Source organism: Doryrhamphus excisus, chromosome 3 (genome assembly GCF_030265055.1).
Source record: "Doryrhamphus excisus isolate RoL2022-K1 chromosome 3, RoL_Dexc_1.0, whole genome shotgun sequence".
Taxonomy (NCBI): Eukaryota; Metazoa; Chordata; class Actinopteri; order Syngnathiformes; family Syngnathidae; genus Doryrhamphus; species Doryrhamphus excisus.
This window is the reverse complement of record NC_080468.1, coordinates 12,378,475-12,398,802: the sequence shown is the minus strand read 5'-3', so window position 1 is coordinate 12,398,802 and position 20,328 is coordinate 12,378,475. Positions and strand designations below refer to the sequence as shown.

General features: G+C 37.7%; 2 non-coding genes across 2 annotated transcripts; both read left to right on the top strand.

Moving 5' to 3' along the window:
• Positions 1-18,406: 18,406 nt before the first annotated feature.
• Positions 18,407-18,478, top strand: trnag-ucc (transfer RNA glycine (anticodon UCC)). Its single transcript has one exon. It is a non-coding gene; the product is annotated as a tRNA-Gly (tRNA).
• A 287-nt stretch (positions 18,479-18,765) lies between these two features.
• trnag-ucc (transfer RNA glycine (anticodon UCC)) lies at positions 18,766-18,837 on the top strand. Its single transcript has one exon. It is a non-coding gene; the product is annotated as a tRNA-Gly (tRNA).
• Positions 18,838-20,328: the final 1,491 nt, after the last annotated feature.

Genomic DNA, 20,328 nt, shown 5'->3' with positions numbered 1-20,328 from the left:
GTATGGGGCTTCAAAGATCCTTTTGAGGGGTTATTTTTTTTTCACTCCTGGGTGTGTCCCTGCTGACTCCATACATAAACAAGATAGCTAGCTTCTAAATTTAAATTACCCCTGCCCTCGCATATGTTCAGCTTATTGAGCAGTGGATCCCAAACTTTTCACAGTTGCGTACCCTTTCAGATATCTGACAGAAAGTCATGTACCTTCAATCCTGCACATTTAAAAACAAATCACACAATGAAACATCTTTGATATATTCTTAAATATATTACCGTAAATTAACAGCGGCTAACTTCTAATATTGTGCCAGTCCCTTTACATCAAAACCACTACAATTTGTTTAAATACTGTGCCGATTGTGAGGTAGTGAGGAAGTGGTAGTTTGTCAACACATTGTAAATCACAGCAGGTCATTATATAGAACAATAAAAATATAACAGTCTCACATTGTAATCTGACACATTACAAAGAACCCTAAATTCATCAGACAACAACTTAACACTCAAAAGATGTACCTGATAAATATATAACCAATACGAGTTTAAGTTTTCCCATAATGCGTCTGAGCAATGCATTCAATAGGGCGCTGCACTGACGTCAGCCTCCCTATGGGCTCCTCTGGCTCTCTCTGATGGACAGAGCATCATCTATCCATTTTCTATGCTGACGATCTTCCTTTGAAATCCCAGCCCCTTTACTTCAAAACCATTACAATTTGTTGAAATACTGTGCCGATTGTGAGGTAGTGAGGAAGTGGTAGTTTGCCAACACATTGTAAATCACAGCCGGTCATTACATAGAACAGGAATACTCACAGTGTAACAATATAACAGTCTCACATTGTAATCTGATACATTACAAAAAACACTAAACTCATCAGAAAACAACGTAACACTCAAAAGGTGTACATGATAAATATTTAACCAATATGAGTTTAAGTTTTCCTATAATGCGTCTGAGCAATGCATTCATTGGGGTGCTGCACTGACGTCAGCCTCCCTATGGGCTCCTTTGGCTCTCTCTGGTGGACAGAGCATCGTCTATCCATTTTTTATGCTGATGGTCTTCCATTGAAATCCCCCTAATCCTGCACATTTAAAAACATAAATCACACAATGAAACATCTTTGATATATTTTTAAATATATTACCGTAAATTAACAGCAGTGTAGCTAATTCATGGTTAACTTCTAATATTGTGTCAGCTCCTTTACTTCAAAACCATTACAATTTGTTGAAATACTGTGCCGATTGTGAGGTAGTGAGGAAGTGGTAGTTTGTCAACACATTGTAAATCACAGCAGGTCAATATATAGAACAATAACCGTAACAATAACAGTCTCACATTGTAATCTGACACATTACAAAGAACCCTAAACTCATCAGACAACAACTTAACACTCAAATGGTGTACCTGATAAATATATAAACAATACGAGTCCCCATAATGCGTCTGAGCAATGCATTAATTGGGGTGCTCCATTGACGTCAGCCTCCCTATGGGCTCCTATGGCTCTCTCTGGTGGACAGAGCATCATCTATTTATTTTCTATGCTACTGGTCTTCCATTGAAATGCTTGCTCTGATGAAATGCATTGTTTGTATATTTATTAGGTATATGTTAAGTTTCAGTGTGATGAATTTAGTGTTGTTTGTAAAATGATATCATGAATTTATACTGTTATATTGAGTAATGACCGCCTGCAATTTCCAATGGATTGACAAGCTTGTAATGAGTTTTTTCAATGCTCATAATGTGCTAAAAAACACACATCATGTGCTAACAGTGCTGTACTAATGATCATATTCATTGTTTTACAGCATTACATTACATCATATCATAAAGTGGATTGCTGGCTGACTGCTGGACGAATGTCTCTCTTGTATGTTAAATCACAAAATCAATGCAATTGTTTTGCAAAGCATTTTTGAATACCAGATGAGATGTCACATGGCCAAGAACAAATTTATCATTTTACTTGAGTACTAATCAATACGTGTGTGCGTGTGTGTGTTTGTGCTGCGCACCATCCATCCACAGTATATTGATACCTTGTCAGCCCCATGCAATTTACCAGTACAAACCATGTGGGCTTGAAAAATCAAATCTGTTAAAGAGACTCATTGCTGCTGTTGATGTGGATTGGGGGGAGGTGGGGGGCGGGGGGTGTTGATACGTGATGCATGAATGCCACAGAGACGTGAAGTCAGATAATTTAGTTTAGAAGTATTTTCTGTGCTAATGGCAGCCTTCAGGGAGCCCAACTGTGTAGACAAGTGGTTGAAAAATTAAAGGAAAAAAAAAAAAGCATAAAACACTTTACTCAATCTGATCGCTCCAAGGTTATGGTGCATACACAGATGGTGGTGTTTTGTTTTTTTTATTCATATTATTTGTAGATTCATGTACTATATACAGTGGTGTGGATGAATGTCACACTTAAATGTTTTAGATCGTCAAACTAATTTAAATATGAACACAAAATGTAGTTTTTAAATGAAAAATATTGTTATGGGAGATGAAAAAACTTAAAGATTTGTGTGAAAAAGTGATTTCCCCCTAAAGCTTGGGCCATTCTTAGCAGCAACAACTGCAATCAAGTGTTTGTGATAACTTGCAATGAGTCTCTTACAGCGCTGTGGAGGAATTTTGGCCCACTCATCTTTGCAGAATTGTTGTCATTCAGCCACATTGGAGGCTTTTCCAGCATGAAGTACCTTTTTAAGATCAACAGGATTCAAGTCAGGACTTTGACTAAGCCACTCCAAAGTCTTCATTTGGTTTGGTGGACTTGCTGGTGTGTTTTGGATCATTGTTCTTCTGAAGAACCCAAGTTGGTTTCACCTTGAGGTCACCAACAGATGGCCGGACATTCTCCTTCAGGAGAATTCATGCCTCCATTTATCACAGCAAGTCTTCCAGGTCCTGAAGCAGCAAAACAGCCCCAGACCATCACACTACCACCACCATATTTTACTTTTCAGGTCATGCCACAGCATCTCAATAGGATTCAGATCAGGACTTTGACTAGGCCACTCCAAAGTCTTCATTTGGTTTTTCTTCAGCCATTCAGAGGTGGACTTGCTAGTGTGTTTTGGATCATTGTCCTGCTGAAGAACCCAAGTTGGTTTCAAATTGAGTTCACCAAAATTCTCCTTCAGGATTTCTTGGTATACAGCAAAATTAATGGGTCCATTTATCAAAGCAAGTCTTCCAAGTCCTGAAGCAGCAAACAAGCCCAAGACCATCACACTACCACCACCATATTTTACTGTTGGTATGATGTTGTTTTTTTTACTTTTACGCCACACCTTCCCAATAGTTCAACTTTTGTCTCGTCAGAGTATTTTCCCAAAGGTCTTGGGTCTTGGCCTTGGAACTCTGCCATTCAGGCCGTTTTTGCTCATTGATGGAGTCATGAATTCTGACCTTAATTGAGTCAAGTAGGCCTGCAGTTCTTTGGATGTTGTTGTGGGGTCTTTTGTGACCCCTTGGACCTTTTGGACGGCTGCGGTGTAGGTGTCATTTTGGCTGGCCAGCTAAAGACTCTAGAAAGGTTGATCCATGTTTTTGACATTTGTGGCTAATGGCTCTCACTGTGGTTAGCTGGAGTCCCAAATGCTGAGAAATGGCTTTAATGTGAAAAGATGAAGAATGCTTGGATGGGAGGCGAAATGTCTTCTAAAACCCTGAAAAAAAATGGTGTCCACATTGTGTCGGATTAGTAAATAGTCGCATCCAGACAGGAATGGCTCCCTGGGTGAAAATTATGCAATTCCACACAGAAAGAATACATCAGCATAAAGTCCATCATCTTCTGCTTCCACAGTTCATGCCTTGGAATCACTTCTGCGAGTCATTTTGGAGGATAAGATCATAAATCAGAAGAATGTCCACTGAGGTCATGCTGGCCAGAATACATCACATTGGCGTGTTGACAGTGCTGACTTCTGGTCACATGACAGGGGCGGAGATGTCATTTTCATAGAGTAGCAGTTTACGCGTCCACTGCTATCAGATTTTCCCACAAATCGGAAAAATATAATTTCAGGGCACCCAGAATGCCACCAGTTCAGCATTTATTCCGCCTCATTCTCAAAATCAATAGACTTAATCTCCAGAATGAGCAGTACAAAATGAAAAAAAAACGGAAAACTAGAGTGGTACGGTCTAAAAAGAAACAAAGAATATAACCTCTGATAGGGCCAAAACCTATGTCCTGTCGGTAGCATTATAATTAGTTTTCACATTGATCATTTACAAAAGGTATTTTTGTATTGAAAACATATTTGCCTGTTACTGTTGCAACTCATCTAATCAACTTGTATTCTATGTTCTTTTGATGAAAGAACTGAAATGTTATATTATCCAAATTTACTTCTTTGTGAAGTAAAAAGGCACCAGTACCATGCAAAGGACCCTTCTGTTGTTTTTGACGTGAAAAGAACACACAATCTACAGGCCAGCGATGGGTTATTACCGTTTAAATATACTTGAAACACAATGAATACAAATCATTTTCACATTCATCAATCCATTCACTCAGCCTCGCGCACGGAATAAAAGCCAGCAAATCTGCATTCATTATTCCTCCCCGCATTCATTAAACTTCAGGTATATCAGGGCTTGATTTTTGTTTCTGTTGTCACGCGTATTGGTAGCCTTGACTCTTTTCTCATGACGTGAATAAATCCTGTAATCTTGTGTTTTGTCTAAGTGTCTTTTTTTTCCTGATGTTTAGGCTTTTTTCCTCATTTGTAAAGATATGTGTCCTTTTGCATTAGGTAAACGGAATACTTTATTGTGGATTTCAGCAGTGTTTCAAATTACATTTACTTTTTTTTTCACAGGTACTATATACTGTATGCACTTGGAGTAGTTTTCTGTGTGTTTGTTTTGTGTATAAAATAACATTCCACAGATGTTGACAGCTTCCTCATAATTCACCAGGCTGGTCAATCTGGTCAAGCTCCAGAGATGATTACATCTTGGGACCACTGCCTCCAAAATAGATGACAGAGAATGGATGTATGTAACAATGACTCAGTACAGGCTTTCAGTGTAGGTGAGAGCAAAATCAGTGTGGGCAGGTGTCGACTTTTCACACATGAAAGGAAGTTCAAAATGAGTTGGTGTGGTGAAAGGATGTAGCAAGAGACAAAATCTGGCAAAATGTTTTTGAGGTAATATATATAAAATTCAAATCCACATGACCCTGTGTGAAAAAGTGATTGTCCTAACTTAGCTAAAATTAATTGTGATCTTTCAGTGTGGAAAAGGTTAGAAAGCCTTCAGGGCCCCAGCAAACCACAGTGAGAGCAGTGGAACCGCCAACCAAAATGACCCCAAGTGTGCAGTGATGACTCACCCAAGAGGTCACAAAAGACCCCACAACAACTTCCAAAGAACTGCAGGCCTCAGTTAAGGTCCGTGTTCATGACTCCACCATAAGAAAACTGTGATTAATTTAATCAATATTTGTACTGAGAGAAGGGGATAATTCTAGACCTGAATATAATGTAATAATTCCAACAGTCAATTTTATTGCAAATGTTGATCCGAAATCGGACCATCAACATCAAGCAAGCAGCACGGTTCGGAAGAGGGAGGAGCGAGTCATGTGACAAAAGTAGACATTTTTACGGGCCTATCAACTGCCATGCAAGCTGTAAGAGACTCATTGCAAATTATCACAAATGCTTGATTGTAGTTGTTGCTGGCCCAACCAGTTATTAGCTTTAGGGGGAAATCACTTTTCCACAGTTAAAATTTCATACAAGGTTGCAAATGATCATGAATCATGATTAACTGATTTGTAAACTGATTAATTTAATCAATATTTGTACTGAGAGATTCTAGAGCTGAATATATTCCAACAGTCAATTTTATTGCAAATGTTGATCCAAAATCAGACCATCAACATCAAGCGAGCAAGGGGGAGAAGCGAGTCATGTGACAAAAGTAGACATTTTTACGGGCCTATCAACTGCCATGCAACCTGTAAGAGACTCATTGCAAGTTATCACAAACGCTTGATTGCAGTTGTTGCTGCTAAGGGTGGCCCAACCACTTCTTAGCTTTAGGGCGCAACCACCTTTCCACAAAGTTAAAACGGGCAAATTTCACACAAAGTTGCAAACAATGATTAATCATGATTAATTGATTTGAAAACTGTGATGAATTTAATCAATATTGATTAAAACTATATCAATATAGTACAAAATTTGTACTGAGAGAAGGGGAGGATTCTAGAGCTGAATATAATGTAATGATTCCAACAGTCAATTTTATTGCAAATGTTGATCCGAAATCGGAACATCAACATCAAGCGAGTAGGACGGTCCGGAGGGGGAGGAGCGAGTCATGTGACAAAAGTAGACATTTTTACAGTCCTATCAACTGCCATGCAAGCTGTAAGAGACTCATTGCAAGTTATCACAAACGCTTGATTGCAGTTGTTGCTGCTAAGGGTGGCCCAACCAGTTATTAGCTTTAGGGGGGAATCACTTTTCCACAAAGTTAAAATTTCATACAAAGTTGCAAATGATGATTAATTATGATTAATTGATTTGAAAACTGTGATGAATTTAATCAATACTTGTACTGAGAGATTATAGAGCTGAATATAATGTAATAATTCCAACAGTAAATTTTATTGCAAATGTTGATCCGAAATCGGAACATCAATATCAAGCCAACAGGACGGTTCGTAGGGGGGAGGAGCGAGTCATGTGACAAAAGTAGAAATTTTTACTGGTCTATCAACTGCCATGCAAGCTGTAAGAGACTCATTGGAAGTTATCACAAATGCTTGATTGCAGTTGTTGCTGCTAAGGGTGGCCCAACCAGTTATTAGCTTTAGGGGGAAATCACTTTTCCACAAAGTTAAAATTTCATACAAGGTTGCAAATGATCATTAATCATGATTAATTGATTTGAAAACTGTGATGAATTTAATCAATATTTGAGAAATTCTAGAGCTGAATATAATGGCCAACAGTCAATTTAATTGCAAATGTTGATCCGAAATCGGAACATCAATATCAAGCCAACAGGACGGTTCGTAGGGGGGAGGAGCGAGTCATGTGACAAAAGTAGACATTTTTACCGGTCTATCAATTTTTATTGCAAGCAAGCTGCTATTGTGCAAGGTTCCAACCTTTCCAAACGCCCCCCCCCCTCCATTTATTTAATTGAAATGACTGCTTCAACCGACTCTTCAAGCGACATAACAGCAGTAACAATATACGTACATATACAGTAGGCCCGCTGCAGCCAATGAAATGCAGACGTGAGTGGAGCCCATTACTCACTGTCACACGGAGAATGACAGCAACATGATCCCTGAAAATGCACACGGAGAGCTATTTATAAATAACAATGTAAATTGCTTCAGGCTTGACGTCCCACTTCATGTTCCCCACCCTCCCGTGTGTCAATTGTGTACCTTTTTCCTAAACAGCTAGCACAGGTGCTGCAAAAAAGTGTGCACAACTTCTCCTCTTCTTATAGATTTCTTGCATAATATGCACATATTTAATATATACATATATATATATATATATACAGAACCTGATGTACCTTCGTGTACCTGTCAGGGGTTGGTGTCCATACATGCTCCTCCCCGGGAGCTACTCCCATAATTCCGGATTTGTTTTAATTGGTGGCAGTTCTCCCTGGAGTGAGGGATGCATGGAGCAGCGGTAATGGTTTGCCTTGGGAGCAACAACACAACACACGGCCATACTGGAACACCCCCATAACTGTCCAATATTGATGCCCCCACCATTTGAGACGAGACACCTATATTCTGCTATGTCAAATTAAACAAGCAAACCGATCTAAATGTGGGAGCATGTGTTACTTTTTTTTATAATATTTGTTTTTCTTCAGTGTACAGTAATGGCTTTGAAAATGAGTTTCTGTGCCATGTTGTTATGTGCTTACGTCATGTCAGCAAAATCGATAGAAAAGCCGATAGGAACGACACTGAGCCATCTCCCCCCAGCTCCCTTAACACCTATACCTCATTGTGACCTTTAATCTGTGGGTTTGGTGACGAGACCGATGCTGATTGGACCATTGAATGTCCAATTATCTGGCCATGTCAATATCTACTGAGTTAAAGGACAGACATTTTTGGGGGGGAAAGTTAATTCATAGAAAAAGAAATATAAATAACTAAATAACTATAATAAGAAATTGTTGTCAGTTTGGTCCTGTAGAATAATATAATTTTCTTAGAGATAATTCTAATTAATAAAAAAATAATAATTCCACCGTGAGCCACATAAAAAATGAAAGGGCAAAGGGCCACTTTGATATTTTATATTAAAATATCATATTACTGCATGGGCATATTACTGTATGGGTAAGAACTTGGCTTTTGGGTCCTTTTTTCCTGCTCTATTTTTGCTGTTATTTTCCAAATATTTAAACTTTCATCTTAAATAGTCTTCAGAATATTCTTTTCTTGTAATATTATGACTTTATTCCTGTATTATAACTTTTTTCAAACCCATTTTTTTTTTCAAAAAAAAATATAACTTAATTTTGTTGTTTGTGTTTCTCATAATATTTTATAATTTATTTTATATTTTATGAAATATTTCATATTTATTTCTTATAATATTTTAATAATAATTAATTTATAATAGCACTAAAGTTACATTATTTTACATGATTTACATTATAAAATTACATTATTACATTATTATATCCCTTATAATATTATTATTGTTTTTTCCCCATTTGAATACTTTTTTTTCTCTTAATATTTTGACTCTGCAGTCGCGACAACTTAATTTTGTTGTTTGAGTTTCTCATTATATTTTATAATTTATTTTATATTTTATGAAATATTTCATATTTATTTCTTATAATATTTTAATAATTATTAATTTATAATATATATTATAATATTTTAATGGTTATAATTTTTCAACTCTAAGCTACTAAAATTACATTATTTTACATTATTTACATTATAAAATTGCATTATTACAATATTATATCCCTTATAATATTATTATTGTTTTTTTTCCCCATTCGAATACATTTTTTTTTTCTCTTAATATTTTGACTCTGCGGTCGCGGTCGCTGTACCGGACCGTCATCTCCATCGATGTTCCCACCCTCACCTATGGTCATGACCTTTGGATCGTGAACAAGAAGGAACGAGATTATGGATACTAGCGGCTGAAATGAGTTACCTCCGAGAAGAGAAACACGGTCTTTCTCCCCGATTGTTTGTCTATATGTGCCCTGTGATTGGCTGGTTACCAGTCCAGGGTGTACCCCACCTCTCGCTTGAAGTCAGCTGGGATAGGCTCCAGCATATACCCGCCACCCTCGTGAGGATAAGTGGTAGAAAATGAGTGAATGGAACTTTCTCTTTCTCCCCAGCCTAATTTTCCTAACTTTATTTGATATGTTTCTCATAATATTACGACTTTTTTTGTTAGATTCAAACTTTTTTACTGCAGAAATTTCCATTTTTGCTGTTTACTGCATGGGAGCAGTAACATATTATGATACATAGCAACTAGCCTGGAGTCTCAAAGGCCGGAGAAAAGACACCAAGCTTATGACATCTGCACGTTAGGCAAACTGTGCCAATTTGTATAGAGCTTTGTTATCCTGATGGCAACCCCCCCCCAACCCCCCACCCCTCTCCGCCATGACACCTGTGTTTTGTTTACCCTCACACTAACACAAGATGAGAATTGGAGGCGGACAGCATTGAGACGACCCTATATCCAACAGAGGACAAAACAAGCATAAACGGAACAATTAGACATAAAAGTAATAAAGCCGGATAGTTTTTGAGAGACATTAGCGATTTTTACACAAATAAAAACAGATCCCATGTGTCATCACAAAAAAAGTTTGGGACATGCTTTGGTCAAAATGCCCCAAAGGTTCAACTCCTCTAAACATCACGGAAAATTGCTTTTCTGACTCAAATGCTGTTGTGGTTTTATTTCTCGGTTATATCCATAATGCAGTTCTTCCCATTTGGGCAATCATATCTTAGACAATTATGGCGGTGCATCAATGTAAATTGGTTATTTCACCCCCCCCCCCCATCCTTAATTTTAAATGTTTTATGTTAGATCTTAATTGTACAACTTTAATTCAGTCTATTAGTATATTTTCAGTCTAATTCATAGAATTAAAGCATTTAAGGCTTTCTTGACACACACTCACATAGCACAATCAGATTTGTGATTAATGTGACCTCTACATGAGCTTCAGTCCAGTGGCATAACTCAAAATATTCCCCTTTAATTTGAAAACAATTACATTTAGTGATCATTGACTACTCATTGACACACACTCACATAGCACAATCAGAGTTGGGCAATCACATCTTAGACAATTATGGCAGTGTGTCAATGCAAATGGGTTATTTCACCCCCCCCCATCCCTCATTTTAAATGTTTTATGTTAGATCTTAATTGTACAACTTTAATTCAGTCTATTAGCTCAGTACATTTTCAATCTAATTCGTAGAATTAACAAAGCATTTAAGGCTTTCTTGACACACACTCACATAGCACAATCAGAGTTGTGATTAATGTGACCTCTACATGAGCTTCAGTCCAGTGGCATAACTAAAAATATTCCTCTTTAATTTGAAAACAATTACATTTTGTGATCATTGACTACTCATTGACACACACTCACATAGCACAATCAGAGTTGGGCAATCACATCTTAGACAATTATGGCAGTGCAGCAATGCATATTGGTTTTTTCACCCCCCATCCCTAATTTTAAATGTTTTATGTTAGATCTTAATAGTACAACTTTAATTCAGTCTATTAGCTCAGTACATTTTCAGTCTAATTCATAGAATTAAAGCATTTAAGGCTTTCTTGACACACACTCACATAGCACAATCAGAGTTGTGATTAATGTGACCTCTACATGAGCTTCAGTCCAGTGGCATAACTCAAAATATTCCTCTTTAATTTGAAAACAATTACATTTTGTGATCATTGACTACTCATTGACACACACTCACATAGCACAATCAGCGTTGTGATTAATGTCACTTCTACATGAGCTTAACTTTCACTTGCACTCTCTTGAGAGTGAAAGTTCTTGGTTCCAGGGGCCTCTTCGTCCATCTTTGTCCTTGTCAATGCAAAGTCCAGTGGCATAACTAAAAATATTCCTCTTTAATTTGAAAAAAATAATAATTTTGTGATAATTGACTACTTCCGTAGCAGTGTGGTGGCACAAACCAGGAAGAAAAGCCGTATGCAATCGGAATTCAGCGGGTTCTATAAGCTCATCACACTGAGCCATCCGCTGGAACACGTTTGATGTGCTATTGCTGGTGATTGAACGTTTTGCAGATTATTTGCTGCTGCTTTGCCTTTGTGAAATGTGGCTGCAGCCTTGTGTCCATGTTTTTTTTTTGTCAGAGATGCTCCTTTCATGTGGGAAAGTTTCCCCCCCCTCCCCCCAACCCGGCAGGAACCTCCCATATGACATTTCTATGTATTTTATTATCTGATGACCCGAGTAATGATGTCACGCTTACATGAAAGACATTACCCAGGCTGTAGAAAGTCCTGGTGTATAATAAATGTTTATTATTGGACAGATGCTGATAAACAGAAACTGGCAGGCGCCATGAGTCTTACACACTAAGCCAAGAAATTAGGGATTTTTACTCAAGAAAATGTTTAAAACGATTGAAATCATACAGAAAATATTTTTATAATACAGTTTAATGGAGAAATATTACATTTTTTTATGTTATTAGTCATTTTTGTAAATGTTACTATGTGACTGTGAATCACTGCAAATGATCTAAAACATCAAACTAGTAGACAAAAGAGACATTTTAATGGCAGTGTCAATTATTAGTAGGGAATTAGTAGGATTCTCCATTAATAAATTGAATATTTTCATAGTTTCATATTGGAATCATACAGAAAATACATTTCTAATACAGTTTAATGGAAAAATATTACATTTTTTATGTTATTAGTCGTTTTTGTAAATTTTATCATACCTCTGGTGACTGTGCATCACTACAAATGATCCAAAACATCAAATTAGTAGACAAAAGAGACATTTTAATGGCCGTGTCAGTTATTAGTAGAGAATTAGTAGGATTCGCCATTAATAAATTGAATATTTTCATAGTTTCATATTGGAATCATACAGAAAATACATTTATAATACAATTTTAATGGAGAAATATTATTATTTTTTATGTTATTAGTCATTTTTGTAAATTTTCTCATACCTCTGGTGATTGTGCATTACTGCAAATGATCCAAAACATCAAACTCGCAGACAAAAAAGACATTTTAATGGTCATGTCAATTATTAGTAGGGAATTAGTAGGATTCGCCATTAATAAATTGAATATTTTCATAGTTTCATGTTAGAATCATACAGAAAATACATTTATAATACAGTTTTAATGGAAAAATATTACATTTTTAATGTTATTAGTCATTTTTGTAAATTTTATCATACCTCCGGTGATTGTGCATTACTGCAAATGATCCAAAACATCAAACTCGCAGACAAAAAAGACATTTTAATGGTCGTGTCAATTATTAGTCGGGAATTAGTAGGATTCGCCATTAATAAATTGAATATTTTCATAGTTATGACATAGAAAACCTGTTTACAATCTTCTAATTTTTTAACATTATTAGAGTCCTCTATACATTAAATAACACATGTCTTAGCCGATATAGTACATTTAATCAGTAAAAATTACCCATAATACACATAAAAAGACAAGCAAATGCGTACTTCCTGTGGTGGTTATTGTCTCAAACACTCATATGATGAATATAGTGGACATAATAAGCATAACTACGCCATTTAGGATGTGAATAAAACTCCTATTGGTGTGTGTCACAGTAAATATGTTCCCTAGCGGACCCTAGTGGCGGTCGGAGAGATGTGTGGAAGACAGGAAGTCATGTCAGAGGGTCAGAGTTCAGTTTTAGTGTCTCATTTAAACTTGCAATAAAACTGATTCCGGCCTTTGTCTCACTAAACAGTGACATCTAGCAGCCAATGTAGAATAATACATGTATAATTACAATGCTTCTTCTGTTTTATGTTTGTTAATTTTTATTTTCATGCTTGAAAATGCTTAATTTAGGTTAGTTTCTGATTAATTACTGTGTGACCAAGTGTTACTATGACGGACGTAGAAAGGCGTAGAAATTAAATTGATTGTTTATGTGTATAAAAGCGCTGTTTTGAAAGATGTTTATAATGCTAAGCTTGCATTTTTTTTTGTTAAATAAAATCGGTGATGACTTTCTCTTCCAACAAATACATTTGAAGATACGACATGAATTAATCAATGTTGCAAAAATGATTATATATAGCGGGCGTTGTTCAATACAAAACACAAAAGCGCACAACTTGTCGTTCTCATATTCCATTAACGTGGAGCGTGGTTCGGAATATGGCGCCTGGCAGAATCCATCCCGAAGCTTTTATGTTTTCCACCCTTTTATTCCCTTTGCTTTTTCGTGTAGCATTGGAGACAAACAAGTAAATAAATGATAGCGCGGGCGCTCTTCAAACTAGCTTTAATTATCCCCGGGCAGCTTAATGGGAGAGAGGGATGTTTTTTTCTGAGGGGTGACAACCTCTGTGCCTTGAACCTTGCAGGCGCTCGCACACACCAGCACACATCGACAAGCGCTGCGAGAACACAGAGTCATTCATCATGGTGTCAGTAGGAGACTCCAGAGGAGGGGGGACGGGGTGGGGGGGCTCTCAAATTAAAATTCTATTGCCCATGTTTACTCAGCTCCTGTTTGTCTGTGAGGTCTGCAGCCTCAGGTTAAGTTGTATGTGTGTGTATATGTGTGTGTGTGTGTGTGTGTGTGTGTGTGTGTGTGTGTAGTTGCATACCATGATTAGGATTCAGTTTTAAACCAGTGGCAATTCTCGACTTCAACAATTAACTTCCGCTTGTCGGTGTTCGGCCACGGAATGAAATCTGCATTGGAAAGTACGTGAGGGATTATTAACGATGCACTTCCCTTCTTCTTCAGGGGGGCTCCGCAGTGACTTCTGGTTTTCAATTACATCTCTTATGAGAAGATATTGAACCATGCATCAGCTATTCGAGCGTGAAGATAAGGAAATGTGATCCTGATTGCAAAGATTTCTTCTTTCCATACTAAGATGTCACGGAAAACAATATTCCTTCCAGGTATCATCGACAAAATGTTCGAGAAAATCACTTTTTGTTCTGACGGCTGCTTGGCTTTGGTAGCAAAACAAGCTTTTGCATCTCGCATAGCACACAACTATGGTGCGTTTAAGGACCGCCAAACAAAGTTCGAAATCTCAACGCTTGGCGAATGACTTTTTGTTTTAGGCCTGCTTGGCTATGGAAGTGTTTCGTAGCCAAACAAGCTTTTGTGTCTCTAAGAGCACACAACTATGATGCATTTAAGGACTGCCAAAAAAAAGTGTGAGGTCTGTATTTTTCTTTTTTTGTTTTATTTTTATTTTATTTTTATTTTATTTTTATTTATTTTATTTATTTTTGGTTTTGAAAAAACATTTGTTTTGAGGCTGCTTGGCTTTGGTAGCAAAACAAGCTTTTGCATCTCGTAGAGCATACAACTATGGTGCGTTCAAGGACCACCAAATAGAGGTGAATAATTAATGATAAAATCTTATTTGGGGAAATGTATTTATACCAAGCTATCCTCAGTAATCGCATTACTCTCAACACTTGACAAAAAAAACCATTTATGGATGTGCTTTGGTAGCCCAACAAGCTTTTGCATCTTGCAGAGCATACAACTATGGTGCGTTTAAGGACCGCCAAACAAAGTGCGAAATCTCAACGCTTGATGAATTACTTTTTGTTTTAGGCCTGCTCGGCTCTGGAAGTGTTTGGTAGCCAAACAAGCTTTTGTGTTTCTCAGAGCACACAACTATGATGCATTTAAGGACTGCCAAAAAAGTGTGAAATCTCAACGCTTGACAAAAAACTGTATTTTTGATTAAAAAAAAAAAAAAAAACATTTGTTTTGAGGCCGCTTGGCTCTGGAAGTGTTTGGCAGCCAAACAAGCTTTTGTGTCTCTCAGAGCACACAACTATGATGCATTTAAGGACTGCCAAAAAAAGTGCGAAATCTCAACGCTTGACGAAAAACTGGATTTTTGATTTAAAAAAAACAAAAAACATTTGTTTTGAGGCTGCTTGGCTCTGGAAGTGTTTGGTAGCCAAACAAGCTTTTGTGTCTCTCAGAGCACACAACTATGATGCGTTTAAGGACTGTCAAAAAAAGTGCGAGCTTGAAATTTTTGATGACAAAAACATTTGTTTTGAGGCTGCTTGGCTCTGGAAGTGTTTGGTAGCCAAACAAGCTGTTGTGTTTCTCAGAGCACACAACTATGGTGCGTTGAAGGACTGCCAAGAAAGTGCGAAATCTCAACGCTTGACAAAAGAGTTCAAGAAAATCACTTGGCACATCAGTGGGAATGAGTAAAAAGTATAGCTCGAGTAAAGGTTATGCTTAAAAAGCTGTATACATTATATTTTTAGATATTCGAAACACGTATTACTTTTTTTTATATGGCAGGAAGCTTATGTCACAACAGCTGTTTTTCTATGTTGGGTATTTCTGCTTTATGCTGCTTTTTATAGCACATGTGCCTGCATACACTCTCATATGCCACACTAATAAAAAGAAAAATGTTTACTGACTGGTATGGGGGACAAGTGGTTAGCGCACCGGCCTCACAGCTACGAGACCCGAGTTCAATCCCACCCTCGGGCTAACTAGTTACACAGTGCCGAATAGAGTATGTAACATAGAACATACAACAACCATCATTCATTGCCTCTTGAATGATGGGAATGACAATCACGGTAGTTTTCCTCTTCCCTGTCGGAATTGACCAGCGTCATAATTCCTTTGTCACACATGTTGTCGGTCTCTCTGTCTCTCTTTCCTCTGTCCTCCTCTTTATCTGGCAGTTGTCTAGCCAGTCGAAACCTGTTTTCATCTCCAAGACCACAACAACAATAATTATTTCTGGGCTGCACGGTAGTCTCGTGGTTAGCTCGCAGACCTCACAGCTAGTTCAATGCCACCCTCGGGCATCTCTGTGTGGAGTTTGCATGTTCTCCCCGTGCATGCGTGGGTTTTCTCCGGATACTCCGGTTTCCTCCCACATTCCAAAAACATGCTAGGTTAATTGGCGACTCCAAATTGTCCATAGGTATGAATGTGAGTGTGAATGGTTGTTTGTCTATATGTGCCCTGTGATTGGCTGGCCACCAGTCCAGGATGTACCCCGCCTCTTGCCCGAAGACAGCTGGGATAGGCGCCAGCACCCCCGCGACCCTTGTGAGGATAAGCGGTAGAAAATGAATGAATTTTAAGAGAAAAAAGTTGTGGTATAATAAGTAAAGGTGTTATCATTTTATGAGGAAAAACTTTTAATATTATGAGGAAAAATAATGTTATTTTGGTTGCATAAAGTCAAAATAGAAAATAGAAAAAACATTTTTTTTGACAGTTCACACATTCCATACCCCGCCTTTCGCCCGAAGACAACTGGGATAGGCTCCAGCACCCCCTCGACCCTCGTGAGGAAAAGCGGTAGAAAATGAATGAATGAATGAATGATAAATGTTCATCATTTATGATTATTTTAGCATTGTTTTCTGCATGTAAAACGGTTATTATTCTTTATAAAAATATATATTTTTAATATTTTTGGTTGTAAGGACCTGATTAATTGCATTACATCATTTCTTCCGGGAAAAAATGTTTTGGTTTTCGCATTGTTCAGTTTCCATTTGACATTTTGGAACAAATTCATAACAAAAAATGAAGTACCACAATTGTTTTTTGTTCAGTTGCTTATGTACAAGTTGTTTGGAATACACCACAGATGAATACAACGTTGTGATAAATGGGAATGTTTGGTAGAATCCTCTTTACCTGGCATCAGTACACTGAGCCATCCACAGGCAAATGTTTGATGACGGAATGTTTTGCAGATGATTCCCTGCTGCTGCTTTACCTTTATGAAATATGACCACAGCCTTGCAGCTATGGTAATTCTATTGTTTTTGTCAGAGATGCTCATTTCATGTGGGGAAATTTATTTCAGGGAAATTTTTGCTGAAGGAGACAGAGAACTCATCATTCATCTCCTGCGGCTGACATTCACTAGGAACTCTTCCAATGCGGTGACATCCAGGAAGTCATCAACTCATGGTGTATCCAGTTGTATAAGGCTGAGGCTGCTTGGCTCTGGAAGTGTTTGGTAACCAAACACGCTTTTGCGTCTCAGAGCACACAACAATGATTCGTTTAAGGACCGCCAAAAAAGTGCGAAATCTCAACGCTTGATGAAAAACTTGTTGGGTATTTCTACTTTATGCTGCTTTTTATAGCACATGTGCCTGCATACACTCTCATATGCCACACTAATAAAAAGAAAAATGTTTACTGACTTGTATGGGGGACAAGTGGTTAGCGCACCGGCCTCACAGCTACGAGACCCGAGTTCAATCCCACCCTCGGGCTAACGACTAGTTACACAGTGCCGAATAGAGTATGTAACATAGAACATACAACAACCATCATTCATTGCCTCTTGAATGATGGGAATGACAATCACCGTAGTTTTCCTCTTCCCTGCAAACAAGCTTTTGCATCTCATAGCACACAACAATGGTGCATTCAAGGACCACCAAACAAAGGTGAAAAATGAATAATGAAATGACCAAGTGTGAGATCTCAGCACTTAACCAATGTCTTCACAAAAAAAACAATGAACATTAGACTGTTGTGTTTATGCCATGGACAGACGTAGTAAAGTTGTGACATCTTATTCAGTCATGACTACATGTGACTTTAGTGCAAAGAGCATTGAGTCTGCTCTTATGTGTCAAGTCATTACTTCTCAGATTGTTGTCATAGATGCTTCCTTCGGTCCCCTTTGATGGGAAAGGTGAGCTGCCTGCGCTGAACATTGAGCCAGCTAATGAAAAACGAGTAAGCTATCTCTTTCAAATAGTTCGTCTTTCATGGGTGAAATGAAAGTCTTTCATGTCGGAGGGACGCCAAAGGCCCGACAATAAAAGTAAACCTGTCAGACCTCGTTTCCAGACAAGCTCTTTTAATGAGTTCCTTTTGCCATATTTTTTTTTATCCTAACCTTAAAATCACTTGGGTATAAAAAAAGTACATTTGTATTTGAATTAATATCAGTTAAAAAGACAATTAATATTCAAAGATGACATCAGTTATTATCACGTGCATAAGCGCACGATGCCTCAATCTGAGTGGAATGTGTTTGATATCCTCCCAATGCCAATCTTGCATTGACCTGATATTTTAGTTAAATAACATGATCCATCACAGCATTGGTGGTATAGTGGTGAGCATAGCTGCCTTCCAAGCAGTTGACCTGGGTTCGATTCCCAGCCAATGCAAAGGTGGTACAGTACCAAACATGGCTTCCAACAAAGCAGTTGACCTGGGTATGGATGTCCATCAAATTTTTTTCATGATTGTTATACACACGTTCTCATCTTGTTCATCTGTTACATCCATATTTTGGTGGAACAGCGGATAGCAAAAGCTGCCTTCCAAGCAGTTGGCATGGGTTTGATTCCCAGCCAATGCAGCAGTAAAATATCCTCCCTCGTTTTTAAGTCAAGGACCAATGGAGCTCATATCAGTTAACCTGATATTTAGTCAAACAATACATTTCTTAGCAGCATTGGTGGTATAGTGGTGAGCATAGCTGCCTTCCAAGCAGTTGACCTGGGTTCGATTCCCAGCCAATGCAGCAGTTAAATATCCTGCCTAGTTTTTAAGTGAAAGACCAAAGGATCTCACCTGATTATTATTAAACTACTATACTTTTCCTAGCAGTGTTGGTGATATAGTTCGTAGCATAGCTGCCTTCCAAGCAGGTGATGTGGGTTCGATTCCTAACCAATGCAACAATAGTTGCGTTTAGTTTCGGTTAGGTTTCCCCAAAATTAGGGTTGGGGTTAGGGAACATGGTTTTGTAGATGAAGGTACTGTGGGGTATTTTAACTGGACTGCTAATATGAGCATTTCCGCAAAAGCTCTGCTAAAAATATTCCGTATTTCTGCAATACAAAAGTGATGAAAACGGTGTAGTACAAAGGAATGGGGCTAAGAATAATAAACATGTAACATTAGCAACTTATTACAAAACAAGTGCCGCAAGGCATGCTGGGAAGATCTATTCACATTCTGAAGAACTATTCATATCGGAACTGTTGTGAAAATAATAAAAACATCATTTATTTCCTATCCAATTTCAAGTTGACTGCTGTTATTAATGACTTGGTTAAGAAATAGTCACAATTTACATTTTACGGGAATATACTAATTGGAAATGATTTAGTGTTTTTATTATGAATTGTGTTGGTGATCCTTTAAAAAAAATGCACCACTACACCAGGGAGGGTCACACAATGAAAAATAAAAGAATACAAAAGACACTAAGAAGTTGGAGTCATAACATTTTTCCTGACTGATAGACTATTTAATGAGCAAGGCATTGTTAAAATCAGTCTCTTATCAGAAGTCAGCGGGAGTTTAAACATTGGTTGTGCTATTGGACGTCCAGTGTATACGTACGTTTAATGACGCAGTTATGTTTGCATCATTGGGACAACTTCTATCTTCATTTGAATATTTATTTTGGACAAATCTCTGCCTCCAATAGCCTGATTTATTATCACGGCAGACCAGACAAAACTATATTTTGTGTACAAACACAGATAATACAACTGATCGGTTTATAAACAAAAACAAACACATTTGTTCAAGCATGATCACGAAATATACTCACCTGACAGAACGCAAGATAATAATGCGAGGTTATGAGTGACGCTGTCAGATAAGGATATGGTTGTAACAGGGGAGGGCAAACTGCGGCCCGCAGGCTACGTCAGGCCCAACGAACATCCTAACTCATTTAATCCCAGCCATTTTTTAAAAGCCATCCCTTTTAGTACTGGTTTTTGACAAAAACAGAATATTGTGTTCTAGGGCTTAGATTGGATTAGAGATTAGACTCTCGTAGATGCATGCTTAGCGCTTATAAATGTGCTTCTGCCACCTTGTGGCCGTTTTTACAGCTTAAAACGGCACCATTCATGAGCTTTTCTATTGTGTAGTTGCATCATCACCTGTTTTTGCCTCACTCAAAAAAACATATGAATACGTATTGAGTTTATAGGTTTTTATTGAGTATACATCATGTTCAAAAACAGGTCTTACTGTACATCATGTCCAAAAA